Source organism: Somniosus microcephalus, chromosome 30 (genome assembly GCF_052327205.1).
Source record: "Somniosus microcephalus isolate GS21.2 chromosome 30, FLI_Smic_1.0, whole genome shotgun sequence".
Lineage (NCBI taxonomy): Eukaryota > Metazoa > Chordata > Chondrichthyes > Squaliformes > Somniosidae > Somniosus > Somniosus microcephalus.
The window spans coordinates 32,540,846-32,555,573 of record NC_141016.1 but is presented as its reverse complement, the minus strand read 5'-3'; the positions used below and the strand labels follow the sequence as shown (position 1 = coordinate 32,555,573).

The 14,728-nt window shown below is 48.1% G+C and overlaps 1 pseudogene across 1 annotated transcript in view; it reads left to right on the top strand.

Annotated features, from left to right (window-relative positions):
• The window catches only part of LOC147098104 (scavenger receptor cysteine-rich domain-containing protein DMBT1-like), a 55,948-nt pseudogene extending 41,531 nt beyond the window's left edge, over positions 1-14,417 (top strand). Inside the window, exons 16-18 of the transcript XR_015074227.1 lie at positions 10,709-10,819; positions 12,956-13,066; positions 13,560-14,417. The product of XR_015074227.1 is annotated as a scavenger receptor cysteine-rich domain-containing protein DMBT1-like (transcript). The remainder of the gene's footprint in view (positions 1-10,708; positions 10,820-12,955; positions 13,067-13,559) is intronic.
• Positions 14,418-14,728: the final 311 nt, after the last annotated feature.

Below are 14,728 nucleotides of genomic sequence, written 5' to 3'. Positions count from 1 at the left end.
ATTAAAATCACTAAGGAGGTGGTACTCAGTAAGATAATGGGACTAAAGGCGGATAAATCCCCTGGACCTGATGGCTTGCATCCTAGGGTCTTGAGAGAAGTAACGGTAGGGATTGTGGATGCATTGGTGGTAATTTTCCAAAACTCCCTGGATTCAGGAAATGTCCTTGCAGATTGGAAAACTGCTAATGTAACGCCCTTATTTAAAAAGGGAGGCAGACATAAGGCTGTAAACTATAGACCAGTTAGCCTAACATCTGTGGTTGGTAAAATGTTGGAGTCCATTATTAAGGAAGCAGTAACAGGACATTTGGATAAGCAAAATTTAATCAGACAGAGTCAGCATGGTTTTACGAAGGGGAAGCCATGTTTGACAAATTTTCTCGAATTCTTTGAGGACGTAACAAACAGGGTGGATAAAGGGGAACCAGTGGATGTGGTGTATTTGGACTTCCAAAAGGCATTTGACAAGGTGCCGCAAAAAAGATTACTGCACAAGATAAAAAATCACGGGTTTGGGGGCAATATACTGGCATGGGTGGAAGATTAGCTATCCAACAGAAAATAGAGAGTTGGGATAAATGGTTCATTCTCGGGTTGGCAATCAATAACTAGTGGTTTTCCGCAGGGGTCAGTGCTGGGACCCCAACTCTTTACAATCTATATTAACGATTAGGAGGAAGGGACCGAGTGCAACGTTTCCAAGTTTGCCGACGATACAAAGATGGGAGGGAAAGCAGTGAGTGAGGAGGACATAAAAAACCTGCAAAAGGACATAGACAGGCGAAGTGCGTGGGCAAAAAATTGGCAGATGGAATATAATGTTGGAAAGTGTGAGGTTATGCACTTTGGCAGAAAAAATCAAAGAGCAAGTTATTATCTAAATGGAGAGAAACTGCAAAGTGTTACAGTACAAAGGGATCTGGGGGTCCTGGTGCATGAAACACAGAAGGTTAGTATGAAGGTACAGCAGGTAATCAGGAAGGCCAATGGAATCTTGGCTTTTATTGCAAGGGGGATGGAGTATAAAAGCAGGGAAGTCATGCTGCAGTTATACAGGGTACTGGTGACGCCACACCTGGAATACTGCGTACAGTTTTGGTTTCCATATTTAAGAAAAGTTATAATTGCTCTTGAGGCAGTTCACAGAAGGTTCACTCGGTTGATTCCAGAGATGAGGGGGTTGACTTGTGAGGAAAGTTTGAGTAGATTGGGCCTCTACTCATTGGAATTCAGAAGAATGAGAGGCGATCTTATTGAAACATATAAGATTGAGGGGGCTTGATTGGGTGGATGCGGTGAGGATTTTTCCATTGATGGGTGAGACTAGAACTAGGGGGCATAATCTTAGAATAAGGGGCTGCTCTTTCAAAACTGAGATGAGGAGAAACTTCTTCACTCAGAGGGTAGTAAATTTATGGAATCTGCTACCTCAGAGTTGTGGAAGCTGTGACATTAAATAAATTTAAAACGGAGATAGACAGTTTCCTAGCTGATAAAGGAATAAGGGGTTACAGGGAGAGGGCAGGGAAGTGGACGTGAGTCAAAGTTCGAATCAGCCATGATCCTATTGAATGGCGGAGCAGGCCCGAGGGGCCGTATGGCCTACTCCTGCTCCTCCTACTTATGTCCTTATGTTATGAAACCGGCACTTCCATTGGGCCTACGAGTGAGTACCCCGTGCATACTCAACCATGGAGACCCGAATTTCTGGGCCATTATGGCCCAGAAATTGGGGTCAGAGGCTTCCTGCAGTTGCAAGCCTCTGACCTGCACTTACCTAGCCTGCCAGCTGTTGTGCTGTGTGCCCGCGTTGTATTCCGATCCTGGGCCTCTTCCAGCTGTTGGCGCACAGTGCTTGTGTATCCCAGGGGTGCAGTTAGTTCGAAGCGTCCCCTGGGGTCACGTGGGCCATGGAGAGCCAATCGTAGCAGGGAATTTCTATTCATAGATTTGACAGGAAGACCTGTCAAATCCATGAATACAGTTCAGCCCCAAAACATAACTAAAACTTCAAATACATTTCTTTGAATCAAATTTTTAAAGTAACTATAAATTACATAAAATAACTATTTTAAACAATAAGATCCTGAGGGGTCTGGGCAGGGTGAACGTGGAGAGCGTGTTTCCTCTTGTGGGGGAATCTAGAACTAGGGGTCACTGTTTAAAACAGAGATGAGGAGAATTTTGTTTCTCACAGAGGGTCGCGAGTCTTTGGAACTCTCTTCCTCAAGGGCAGTGGAAGCTGAGTTTTTGAAAATTTTTAAGACAGAGTGATGCGCTATCAATTACTCATAAAAGACTGAGAGTTAAGAGAGTAACTAAAGGCTTTTATTAACAAAAGAATGAAGGTCTGCCTCGAGTGGTCGACCGGTCCAGAAATACAAAGGGCTGGGGAGCAGTCACCTTTATACTAGGACTTGTGGGAGGAGTCAGCCGAGGCATGTCCAGGCATGTACACAGTGGAATACAAACAGTGGTTTACCACATTCACCCCTTGTTTAAAATTGAGTCCGGCGGGGTGAAGTGTATTAAAAGTTAGTGTATTGGAGTCTCTCCGGAGGTCTTGTCTGCCGCTGTGATTGGCGTGGCGACGGCAGGGGTAGTGGAGCTTCCGGCGTCGAGTCCTGCGTAGGCTGTGGCACAGGCATGTCGTCCTCGTAGATGTCGAGCGGGTCGCGGGGCCCAGGCCTGCCGTCTGCTGGGGCTGGATATCGGATCGTGGGGGGGGGGTGGTAGTGAGTAGTGGGTTACTGCGGCCCCCGAGGGTGCAAGGTCTCCCGCCCGTCTGGGTATGCAATGTAAGCATACTGGGGGTTGGCGTGGAGGAGGTCGACCCTCTCAACCAGGGGGTCCGTTTTATGGGTCCTCACGTGTCTTCTCAGTAGGACCGGCCCTGGGGACGTCAGCCATGGCGGTACCGATGTCCCCGATGTGGACTTCCTTGGGAAGACAAACATTTTCTCATGGGGGGTGGCATTAGTGGCAGTGCAGAGCAGTGACCAAATAGAGTGGAGCGCATCGGGGAGCACATCCTGCCAGCGGGAGGTTGGAAGGCCCCTAGACTTTAAGGCTAGCAGGGCGGCCTTCCAAACTGTCGCATTTTCTCTTTCCACCTGTCCGTTCCCCCGGGGGTTGTAACTGGTGGTCCTGCTTGTGGCAATACCCCTAGTTAGTAGGTACTGACGGAGTTCATCGCTCATAAACGATGAGCCCCGGTCGCTATGGATATAGCTGGGGAAACCGAACAGGGTGAAGAGGTCGTTCAGACATTTAATGACCGTGGCACTGGTCATGTCCGGGCAGGGGATGGCGAACGGGAAACGGGAGTACTCATCAATAATATTGAGGAAGTACACATTGCGGTCGGAGGAGGGGAGAGGCCCTTTAAAATCAACGCTCAGGCGCTCGAAGGGGCGAGTGGCTTTTATCAGGTGGGCCCTGTCTGGTCTATAAAAGTGCGGTTTGCACTCAGCGCAGACTTGGCACTTCCTGGTCATGGTCCTGACCTCCTCAATAGAGTAAGGCAGGTTGCGGGCCTTGATGAAGTGGAAGAACCTGGTGACCCCCGGGTGGCAGAGGTCATTGTGGAGGGCCCGCAGTCTATCGATCTGCACGCTGGCGCAGGTGCCACACGATAGCGCATCCGGGGGTTCATTGAGCTTCCCGGGCCGGTACAAGATCTCGTAATTGTAGGTGGAAAGTTCGATTCTCCACCTCAAGATCTTGTCATTTTTGATTTTGCCCCTCTGCTTGTTGTTAAACATGAAAGCAACTGAACGCTGGTCAGTGAGCAGGGTAAATCGTTTTCCGGCCAGGTAGTGCCTCCAATGATGCACAGCCTCCACAATCGCCTGGGCCTCCTTCTCAACAGCGGAGTGTCTGGTCTCCGGGCCTTGGAGGGTTCGTGAAAAGAAGGCCACGGGTCACCCCGCCTGATTGAGGGTAGCGGCCAGGGCAAAGTCGGAAGCGTCGCTTTCCACCTGGAAGGGGATGGATTCGTCCACTGCATGCATGGTGGCTTTGGCAATGTCCTCCTTGATACGGTGGAAGGCTAAGCGGGCCTCTGCCATCAAGGGAAAAGAGGTGGACTTGATCAGCGGACGGGCCTTGTCCGCATAGTAGGGGACCCACTGGGCGTAATAGGAGAAAAACGCTAGGCACCTCTTCAGGGCCTTGGGGCAGTGGGAGTTCCATAAGGGGACGCATCCGGTCGGGGTCGGGGCCGATGACTCCGTGTTCCACAACACAGCCAAGGATGGCGAGGCGGTTTGTGCGGAATATGCACTTCTCCTTGTTATATGTCAGGTCCAGGAGTTTGGCGGTGCGGAGGAATTTTTCGAGGTTTGCGTCATGGTCCTGCACGTCACGGCCCCAGATGGTCACATTGTCCAGATATGGGAAAGTGGCCTGCAACGCATTTTGATCTACCATCCGGTCCATCTCCCTTTGGAAGACGGAGACCCCGTTGGTGACGCCAAAGGGAACCCTAAGGAAGTGATAGAGGCGGCCGTTTGCCTCAAAGGCAGTATACTGGCGGTCCTCAGGGCAGATAGGGAGCTGGTGGTATGCTGATTTCAGGTCAATGGTCGAGAAGACGCGGTACTGCGTGATCTGGTTGACCATATCAGCTATGCGGGGGAGTGGGTAGGCGTCTAGCAGGGTGTAGCGATTTATTGTCTGGCTGTAGTCGATGACCAGGCGCTGCTTCTCGACGGTCTTAACGACCACAACCTGGGCTCGCCAGGGGCTGGTGCTGCCCTCAATAATCCCTTCCTTCAGGAGCCGCTCCACTTCGGTTTTAATGAAAACCCTGTCCCCGGCACTGTATCGCCTGCTCTTTGTGGCGATGGGCTTACAGTCGGGGGTGAGGTTAGCAAACAGTGGTGGGGGGGTGACTCTGAGTGTGGAGAGGTTGCACCTGGTGCGCGGCGGGCAATTTGGAAGCTGCTGGCTGCGGACTGTGAGTGGGGGTAGGGGTCCACCGTACGCCATCGTAACACTTTTAAGGTGGCACTGAAAATCTAACCCCAGCAGGACGGCAGTGCAGAGGTCGGGCAGGACCAGAAGTTTAAAATGATCGTACACGGTCCCGTCTACTACGAGTGTCACCACGCAGTAGCCGCCGATGTCCGCCGACTGGGACTCGGAGGCCATAGAAATCCGCTGGTGTGCAGGCAGGACTGGGAGAGAGCAACGCCGCACCGTGTCGGGGTGGATGAAGCTCTCTGTGCTCCCAGAGTCAAAAAGGCAGATTGTATCGTGACCATTTACCTTAATGTCCATTGTGGAACTGGCCAGCTGGTGCGGTCTCGCTTGGTCCAGTGTAACGGATGCCAGCGCAGGGGTCGGTGTGTCGCTGCGGGTATCAGATGAGGCGGTGTTGGGGGCCTGCTGCGTTCCGGCTGTCGTCCAAGATGGCAGCGTCCATGATCCCCATGTGGCTGGAGGCGTCCAAAATGGCTGCTGTACCGGTGGTTCGCACATGGCCGGGGAGGCCCAAGATGGCGGCCCGCATGGCCCACACGCGGCGCTGCTGGGGTTCGGGGTGGCTTTGGCCCTGCAGACGCTAGCGTAGTGTCCCTTCTTCCCGCAGCCCGAGCAGATCGCGTTTTTCGCCGGGCAGCGCGCTCTGGGGTGTTTTGCCTGGCCACAGAAGTAGCATTTCTGGCCTTGGGGCACTGCTGTCTGGCCTTGGGACACTGCTGCGGTCGTTGGGCCGTTGCTGGGGTGTGGCTGGGGTGGCACGGCGCTATGAGGCGGTCCTACCGTGTCCCAGGCTGTCATTCCCCGCGGCGTCCACGGTGCAGAGGAGTAGGCATCCATGCCCCGGTAGGCTGCATCCAATGATAGTGCGAGTTCAGAGGCCTTGTTGAGGTCGAGGTCGGGTGTAATTGGATCTGTGGCCCGCTACAAAAGCGTCCCGGATAAGTTCCTCTGTGTACACGGCGGCCTTTACATCCTTACAACCACAGGCCCGGCCAAGCACAGACAGTGCCTGAAGGTATTCCACGGTCGATTCCCCAGGTTGTTGTTTACGACTCCCCAGAAGGTGCCTGGCGTACACTTCATTCACTGGGCACGTGTACTGGTCCTTGAGGAGCTTGATAGCGTCCGTGTACGAGGTCGCGTCTTGGATGACCGAGTACACTCGGTGGTTCACTTTGGAGGTCAGGACATCTAGTTTGTCCTCGTCCGATTTGATTGCTGCGGAGGCGGTCAGGAATTTTTCAAAACACCTAAGCCAGTGAGTAAACTTGGTGGATGAGTCCGCCTCCCGATGATCTAAGTCCAGGCATGCTGGTGTGAGGATCTTCTCCATTATAAAAATTTTGTTAATAAAATTGATGCGCTATCAATTACTCATAAAAGACTGAGAGTTAAGAGAGTAACTAAAGGCTTTTATTAACAAAAGAATGAAGGTCTGCCTCGAGTGGTCGACCGGTCCAGAAATACAAAGGGCTGGGGAGCAGTCACCTTTATACTAGGACTTGTGGGAGGAGTCAGCCGAGGCATGTCCAGGCATGTACACAGTGGAATACAAACAGTGGTTTACCACACAGAGGTAGATAGATTCTTGATAAGCAAAGGGGTGAAAGGTTATTGGGGGTAGGCGGGAATGTGGAGTAATCAGATCAGCCATGATCTTATTGATTGGCGGAGCAGGCTCGAGGGGCCGAGTGGCCTACTCCTGCTCCTAATTTGTATGTTCGTATGATTGAAATCATCTTCATTCCTTCCTTTATAATATTGGCCTCGAATTTGCGATCGAAGGCTTGCCATAGACGAACGACTCTGGACCGCAAGCAAAGTACGCAGCTACCTGCTGCCTCCAGACCTTTGGTCTGTTCTGCTCTTGGGCCTGCAGGCGTCCACCTGTGTAAAAGCCCTGTATCCCAGACGCGCAAGCGGTTCATGTGGGCCAGTCCAACCAATCACAAAGGGGAATTCCTATTTTGTTTTTGGGGAATCCATTTCAGTACGGAATCCCCGTAACCAGAATGACCCAGATTTCCCGGGGCCGTTGGCCGAGTACGTGGTGTGTACCCAGCTGTAACTCACCCCCGAGTTCCGGGTTTCCACGTTCGATGCGCATGCGCGAAAACTCGGAACTTGCGCTCTGTCAAGTTTCAGCTCGACATCCACCACATCCCCGGAAATGGACATTCCCTGGCGGAGAGCTGGGCTATTTACCCAACTACTGCCCAGCGAATGCCCGTGAAACTCTTACCCCTGGTAAAAGCAGGGGTAAGGTCGTCTCTTAACAGTGTAAGAGTTTAAATAAATATTAAAATATATATTTTAAAATTATTTATAGGTAAAAAAAAAAAAATTTGTTTAGGTTATTTTTAACACCCGTAAAACGTTTACATTTATTTTTCAAAAAATTAAACTTTTGTTTTAAATATTTAATGAAATTGTATTTTAATTAATTTTGAACGTGTAATGATTTGTTTTTATTTAACTGGTGTGTAATTGACATTTTAGGGGATTCCTTTTCATGCTGATGGTGATTCTGTACCTAAAGCCCCATAAGCAGAATGGTGATCCGCCTTTCTGATTGTTTGGGACGGCTCACATGATCCCAGAGGCGCTCACAAACCACGTGCACCTGAGACACGTGGGCCTTTACGCAGGTGTTGGCGGAGAGGCCCAGGAGCGCAAATGTCCAAACCTCCGAGACCATCAGGTCGGTTCGCACTATTCTTGCGTTTTGGAGGCATTCGCCCACGGGAAGCCCCCGACCGCAAATTGAAAGAGCATTTACAGCACTTAAATAAAAATAAATAATCACAGGTTCCAAATTAGTTAAAACTCAATTTAATTAAACATTTAAAATCATTTTTTGTATAATAAATATAAAAATTTTAAAGTGTCCAAATATAACCTAAACTAACGTTAAAGATTTAAATAACATGCACACAGGTAAAAGAAGGCCTTACCCCTGCTTTTACCAGGTTTAAGGGTTTTGTGAGCATTCGCTGGGCAGTAGTTCGGCAAATAGTCCAACTCTGCAGCAGTGAATGTCAATTTCCTGCGGATTCGAACGATCTGTTAAACAGAATCTGGACAGATTGCAAGTTCTGGGCTGTCGGGCATCACAGGCGGAACCCCGGAACTTGCGGGAAACTTACGATGGTGTGTGTACACCATCATAGGCCGCGGAAAATCCAGGCCATCATTTCCTGTGTAAGCTGACCTTGGAGTCTCTGTCACTAACATTTCATTTTATTCCCTTTAATCAATCCCATAAAAACTCGCTGATCTTATGAGGCGACAGCCACATTGTCCCAGATTCCATTTCTCTCGGTGACTGGATTCCTGTATCTGGAACATGTTCCTCGCAGGAAATCCTAACCTCTGATTGGTTGTTTCTATACGACTTATTCTAACAGGTTGTATTCTGAATTATAACATTAATTTACACATTGTGCTTCAGGATATCAGAGCAATACGCTTATCAAATCGATGAATCATTTGTCTTGGGCTATATTTAGGGAGGGAGTTAACCGTTAACATAAATCATTTGATTAAAAAACAGATGGATGAACGAATCGGATATTGTCCTCCTTGCACTATTTTCTGACCCATGTGTGGGGTGGGGGTCCAATTTGTGCCGTCACCACCGGCGGTTTGAGTCTCTGAAAATGAAAGAGACGGCAGGATTGTGGAGGGATCATGATCAGGAAACCCCGCTCCCTCTCTCTCTGTACTAAACAACTATGTTATAGACTATTATCTCTGCTCTGATACCTATTACCTGTACTAATGGGCTGTACTATATATTATTGGCCCAGAAATTCGGATCGGGGGCTTCCCGCGGGTGCATGCCCCCGACCTACACTTACATAGCGCGCCGAAAGTAGAGGCCTGGGCCTGCGTGTATTTCTGGTCTGTGGCCTGCCCCAGCTCCCGGCGCGCTGTGCTTGCGTGATCCAGTGGCGTAGTTAGTTCGATGCGTCGGCTGGGATCACGTGAGCACTGGGCAACCAATCGGAGGATGCAAAAGTCCATTCATGAGTTAGACATAAGACCTGTCAAGCTCATGAAAACTCCGGGCGCCCAAAACAGTACATAACCTTAAAATAATTTTTTTTTAAATCACACTATTTAAATCAACTATAAATAACATTATATAACCATTTTAAACAAAAATTTAATTTTTTGAAAAAAATAATTTTATAAAAAATCGGAGCTAAAAATACACTTGCCTTACTGTACAGTATTTAAAAATAATAAACCTGTGGAAAAAATGTTCTAATTTTAATTAATTGACCACTTACCTTTTAAACTGAAGTCCTTACGTCTGCTTTTTTAATGTGTAGAAAGTGGAGGCCTTCACGCACGGGCAAACCTGTCATAAACCGGAAGTTCAATGCGCACGCGCTGCCTCATACGTCGCACGCATTTCACCTCTTAACCCCTCCTTTCAGGGGACCGGAAGTGCCGATTTCCTGCGCATGCGCTGTGCATGCAAGAAACCGGCACTTCCATCCGAATTACTGGGCCATTGTGTCTGACCGCTGCGAGGGCCGTCATTTATGGTCCATCCTTATTTGCCCTGATAAGGTGGTGATGGGCGTTCCTCTTGAACCGCTGCAGTCCTTGTGGTGAATGATTACCACAATGGTGTCAGTTACCAAATTCCATCACATTGTCACAGGGACGATGAAGCTATTGGGCTGGAAATTGCGGTCGGAGGCTTCCCGCAGGCGATTGCCTCTGAACCACAATTAAACTCCGCACCTACCTGGTGCCTCTGGACCTTCGGACACTTGTGCTCCTGGGCCTCCAGGCATATGCCTGTGTAAAGGCCCAGGAGCACATGCGGTGCGCAAGCGCCCCTGGGATAAGGTGGGCCAGCCCAACAAAGCACAAAGGGTGATTCTCATTATTCTTATGGGGATTCAATTTAAAGAAAGACATGCATTTATATGGCGCCTTTCACGACCACTGGACGTCTGAAAGCACTTTACAGCCAATTAAGTACTTTTGGAGTGTAGTCACTGTTGCAATGTGGGAAATGGGGCAGCCAAGTTACGCACAGCAAGCTCCCACAAACAGCAATGTGATAATGACCAGATAATCTGTTCTTGTTATCTTGATTGAAGAACAAATATTTAACTACGGAATCCACATAAGCATAATAGGAATCCCCTAAAAAATACATTTTAACAAAACTGAAATAAAAATAAATCATCACATAGTCAAAATTAATTCAAATAAAATGTAATTAAACATTTAAAAGGAAAATTTAATTTTTTGAAATATAAATTTAAACATTTTTCAAGGGGCAAAAAATATCGTAAACTAATTTAAAAGGTTTATGTATGTTTAAATACATGTATTTTACTATGTATTTAAATGCTTACACTGGTACAAGAAGGCCTTACTCCTGCTTGTACCAGGTGTAAGGGTTGTGTGGGCATTCGTTGGACAGTAGTTGGGCAAATAGCCAAACCCTGCGCCAGCGAATGTCCATTTCCTGCGGATGAGCACGATCTGTCAAACAGAATCTCAACAGATTGCAAATTCTGGGTTTTTGTGCATGTGAATCACATGTGGAAACACGGAACTTGTGGGACACTTATGACCATGTACACTGTGTGTATGCGGTCATAGGCCCCGGAAAATCCGGCTCATTATGTTGTCTGCTCCGATATCCTGAACAATCTCTCCAATAACCATCCATTATTTGTGTTTGACAGTTTCTGGTTCCATTGACTCCCTCAATCAGATTGAATATTACACCAGTGACATTTTGGGTGACACTGACCCCGGATCAGAAAATCCTGAAGGGAACTCCTCCAGTATTCAAGGTGGGTACATTTTTACTTCCTACAATCTCTTTTTTGCACTTCACGCTTTCTACTACCTAAAACCAACAACTAAAGATAACAGAGCTTACTTGCCGATGAATGACACTGTCAGGGACCCGTAGTACCGGACAGTGATTTTAGTTACAAAATATTGTAGAAATAATTTGGATTTGAAACAAAATCATGTTAATTTCCCCCAATGGTATAATGGAATATTTTTTCGTTCCTGGATTCGCTGGAAAGGCCAGCATTTATTGTCCATCCCTAATTGCCCTTGAGAAGGTGGAGGTGAGACAGCTTCTTGAACCGCTGGAGTCCCTGTGCTGTTACAGAGTGAGTTACAGGATTTTGGCCCAAGGACAATGAAGTAATGTCGATATATTTCCATGTCAGAATGGTGTGCAACTTGGAGGGGAACTTGCAGGCGATGGTGTTCCCTGGTGCCTGCTGGCCTTGTCCTTCTAGGTCTTAGAGGTCGCGGGTTTGGGAGGTGCTGCTTAAGAAGCCTTGGCGAGTTGCTGCAGTGCATCTTGTAGGTGGTACACACTGGAGCCACGGGGCGCTGGTGGTGGAGGGAGAGAATCTATAAGGTGCTGGATGGGGTGCCAATCAAGCGGGCTGAATTGTCCTCGATGGTGTCGAGCTTCTTGAGTGTTGCAAGAGCTGCACTCATCCAGGCAAGTGGAGAGTATTCCATCACACTCCTGACTTGTGCCCTGTAGATGGTGGAAAGGCTTTGGGCAGTCAGGAAATGAGACACTCGCCGCAGAATACCTGGCCTCTGATCTGCTCTTGTAGCTATAGTATTTATGTGACTGGTCAATGGTGACACCTTCCATTACTTTGCTGATGATTGAGAGTAGACTGATGGACCGGTAATTGGCCGGATTGGATTTGTCCTGCTTTTTGGGAATTGTCAAACCTGGGCAGTATTCCACATTGTCGGGTAAATGCCAGTGTTGTAGCTGTACTGGGACAGCTTGGCTTCAGGCGCGGCTAGTTCTGGAGCACAGGTCATGAGCCGACATGTTGTTAGAGCCCATGGCCATTGCTGTATCCAGTGTACTCAACCGTTTCCTCATATCACGTGGAGTGAATCGAATTGACTGAAGACTGGCTTCTGTGATGGTGGGGGACCTAGGAGGAGGCCGATATGGATCATCCACTCGGCACTTCTGGCTGAAGATGGTTGCAAACGCTTCAGCCTTGTCTTTTGAACTCGCGTGCTGGGCTCCGCCATCATGGGGGATGGGGATACTGATGAAGCCTGTTACTCCCGTTAGTTGTTTAATTATCCACCACCATTTACTACTGGATGTGGCTGGACTGCAGAGCTTTGATCTGAACTGTTGATTCTGTAAATCCTGTACCCTTGCTGCCCTCAGTCCTTCTTCCAAGTGGTGTTCAACATGGAGGAGCACTGATTCAGCAGCTGAGGGAGGGTTGTAGTTGGTAATCATCAGCAGGTTTCCTTGCTCATGCTCGACCTGAAGCCATAAGACTTCATGGTTCTGGAGTCAATGTTCAGCAATCCCATTGCCACTTCCTCCCGAATGTATAGCACTGTACCGACACTTATGGTGGGTCTGTCCACCTGGTGGGACAGAACAAACCTACGGTTTGTGTTGGAGGAGTTACCTAATGGCTTTAAGGTATGATTCTTTGAGTATGACTTTGTCAGGCTGTTGCTTGCTAGTCTGTGCAGCTATGGGAAAATTTTGGCACAAGTCCCCAAATATTAATGAGATGGACTTTGCATTGTTGAGTGGGCTGTGTGTGCCACTGTCGTGTCCAAGGTCGATCATGATCAGGAAACCCCGCTCACTCTCTCTGTACTAACCGACTATGTTACACACTATTTTCTCTGCTCTGATACCTGAGGTATTACCTGTACTAATGGACTGTAGGTTATTGTGTTTGGGAGGGCCGGCATTTATGGCCCATCTCTAGTTACCCTGATAAGGTAGTGGTGGGCCTTCTCCTGAACCACTGCAGTCCTTGTAGTGAATGGTCTCCCACAATGGTGTCAGTTACCAAAATCCAGGATATTGTCACAGGGACGATGAAGGTATTATGTTGTCTGCTCCGATGTGCTAAAAATCTCTCCAATAACCATCCATTTTTTGTGTTTGCCAGTTTCGGGTTCCATTGACGCCCTCAATCAGATTGAAAATTACACTAGTGACATTTTGGGTGACACTGATCCGGGATCAGAAAATCCTGAAGGGAACTCCTCCAGTATTCAGGGTGGGTATATTTTCACTCCCTACAATCTTTGTTGGACTTCACACACTTTATTACCTAAAAGACATCAGAGCTTACTCGCCGAAAAATAATACTGCCAAGGATCCGTAGTACTGGACGGTGATCTTATTTACAAAATATTGTGGAAATAGTTTGGATTTGAAACAAAATCACTTCGAATTTCCCCAATGGTATAATGGAAGGAAACATTCAGTTCATTGTGTTTCCTCACACGGCTCTATGGGCCGAGAAATGTGAAATGTGTGTGCAGGTTGGGTGGGTGATTCAGTGGGAAATGTGTGACTTTAAAACGGAGACTAAACTACCCCGACATGACACGGTCCAATCATTCCCCCAGATAACCCCACTTCACCCGAAGACCACATTGGTCCGCTCTCCCGCCCTGCAAGGCCCGGGTAGATTGATTTATAATAATATCATTCTGAGCACTCAGTGCTGGCATTTGGTTTCAGTGGAAATCTCTATTTCCTCCCAGGTCCGGTTCCGAGCGACTATGACGATGTTGAGACTGGAGTCACTGGCACTCAGGGCGGTCCTGATGATCTCCTCACACTCAGAAGTGCCGGCGGTGATCTCTCCACTCTCGGTGAGTTACATCTCTGACATTCCCGCAGTCACCAGCCCTCTGTGTAGGAATGGACTGGCGCTGTTTTAAATTCCCTTTCAATCGGCGGTGACACAGAGCGATGGTTGATTGAAGTCCATGTTGTGATTACAGGAAATGAAGTGTTCTAGAACAGGGATGTTCTAGAAAAGAGATCCTGATGCTGTTCAGTTTGGATTATCTTCCTTTTTAATACTCGCACCAGGAATCATTCCAGTGCTCAAACTGAACCGCCCGATTCTCGGATATTAGACGCACCTCGTCTGCTGTCACCCAGCGGTAAAACACAGCACGGGGGTGTGGGTAGAAAACAATTCTCTTCCACTCACAGACCAGCAAAGCCCAGCCCCTTCACCAAATTGACAGATATATGTGACCCACACTGATGCGGGTTTTACCGCCATCATTAACCCATAATCTGTCTCTCCCACAGTGTACAGCTCTCAGACCCGCACTGATCCCGGTTTACCGGTTGCTTCCACTCCTGGTAACAATGACCATGTTCACTGTGACACGTTCACAACCCCGGACATCCCGCCACCGATGGGCAGTGACTGTGTGGCTCAAAATGTTACATCTACGTCAAGCCGGTAAGAGCAATGTTTTATTATCTGCTGCATTGTTTGTGCCCCAGTGCTGGGGAATGTCCAGTCCCGGGTGGATTCTACTGTGTGACAATGGGCAGTGTGTTCAACCGGTAGTGATACTGAAACTAGCAGAGAGAACATGCTGTGTATTTACTGTGGGAATAAATACCCCATTACACTGGCTGTAATTAATTCAATTCTGTGATTGTGGGGAGTGTGTTTAACTGCAAATGATACTGAAACTGTCAGAGAGAAGATGTTGTTTATTTATTATTTGAAGAAAAGACTAATTGAAGTGAAATATCAGGGAGAATATTGTGAGTAGTGAAAACGAGTCCATTGGATTGTGTGGTGTGTTGGTGAAATGTTTAATCCTCTCTCTCTCTCTCTCAAGGTGTTTGTTTTTTCCTTTCAGGTAAAAGTCAGCGGAAAATCCCGGATGCGATGTCCCGG